The sequence below is a fragment of the Gossypium arboreum genome, chromosome 2 (assembly GCF_025698485.1).
Source record: "Gossypium arboreum isolate Shixiya-1 chromosome 2, ASM2569848v2, whole genome shotgun sequence".
Taxonomy (NCBI): Eukaryota; Viridiplantae; Streptophyta; class Magnoliopsida; order Malvales; family Malvaceae; genus Gossypium; species Gossypium arboreum.
The window spans coordinates 105,491,229-105,492,751 of NC_069071.1; the positions used below are offsets into that span (position 1 = coordinate 105,491,229).

General features: G+C 37.6%; 1 non-coding gene across 1 annotated transcript; it reads right to left on the bottom strand.

The window, feature by feature from the left end:
• Window positions 1-819: 819 nt before the first annotated feature.
• LOC128289873 (small nucleolar RNA R71) lies at window positions 820-926 on the bottom strand. Its single transcript, XR_008279515.1, has one exon. It is a non-coding gene; the product is annotated as a small nucleolar RNA R71 (small nucleolar RNA).
• Window positions 927-1,523: the final 597 nt, after the last annotated feature.

Genomic DNA, 1,523 nt, shown 5'->3' on the forward strand with positions numbered 1-1,523 from the left:
TACGATATTTTCGGTCTCACCAGAACTATACTACTGTTCGATAGGTGCGCTTACCTTAAGTCGAATTTTTAGTTAGTTTAGTGACCATCAAGTTTTTGGCGCTGTTGTCGGGGGGACTAAGATATTAGGAACACTTAATTTTTATTACTTTAGCCATTTTTTATTTTTATTGCAATTTAATTATGTTTTTAATTACTAAAATTCCTTTTATTTACTTCTGACAGGTTTTTATAGTTTATGACTAGAAGAAACCCGTCAGGACCTCTACTTTTCGACAGTGAGATTGAAAGTACAGCTCACAGAAACCGAAGAAAAATAAGGCGAAGCCTACAATACATAGAGGAAGGGCAAGAGGGAGACATTCGTACTACAACCGAGGAGATGGCTGATAATCAAAATTATCTGCTACCTCCAGTGGTTGCTGTAAATCCAGTAAATCAGAATCCTGCTCCTCGTACTATGTATGATTATGCTAAACCTACTTTAACAGGAACTGAATCGAGTATAGTTAGGCCTGTTGTTGCTGCAAATAATTTTGAATTGAAGCCTAACACGATTTAAATGATACAACAGTTTATTCAATTTGATGGTTTGCAGGACGAGGATCAGAACACTCATTTAGCAAATTTTCTGGAATTCTGCGACACCTTTAAGATCAATGGCGTTTCTGACGATGCCATTCACCTTCGGTTGTTTTCATTTTCATTAAGGAATAAAGCAAAACAGTGGTTAAACTCGTTATCGCAAGGGTCAATCACCACTTGGGAACAAATGATGGAAAAATTCTTACTTAAATATTTTCCTCCTGCTAAAATAGCTAAATTGAGGAATGATATCTCTTTTTTTGTGCAGATGGATCTAGAAACTCTTTATGATGCATGGGAGAGATACAAGGACTTATTAAGAAGGTGCCCTCACCATGGGTTACCTCTATGGTTGCAGGTTCAAACTTTTTACAACAGTGTGAACCCTTCAACAAGGCAACTGATCGATGCAGCCGCCGATGGAACGTTAAACAACAAAACACCTGAAGAGGCTTATGAATTTATTGAAGAGATGTCACTGAATAACTATCAATGGCAAGTCATGAGAACAAAGCCAACAAAAGCAGCTAGTGCTTTCAACCTCGACGCTTCACTATGCTATCTAACCAGGTGAACTTTTAGATAAAAAGATTGATGGTTTATATGGTTCTACTCAGGTACATCCAGTGATGAGATGTGATGGAGGAGGAGTACACAACATAGATTTTTCATCCTTTAACCCTAGATCTGAGGAGGAACAAGTCCACTATATGGGTAATAATTCTAGACCTCAAAATAATCCTTATAGTAACACTTAAAATGCAGGTTGGAGGAGTCACCCAAATTTCTCATGGGGAGTCCAAGGAAATCAAATACCACCATATCCTCCAAGTTTTCAGCAACCACCTTACCAACAAGAGAAGAAATCGAACCTTGAAGAGATGCTTACAAAATTTATCTCGGTGTTAGAAACTCGTTTTTAGAATACTGAAATAGCAC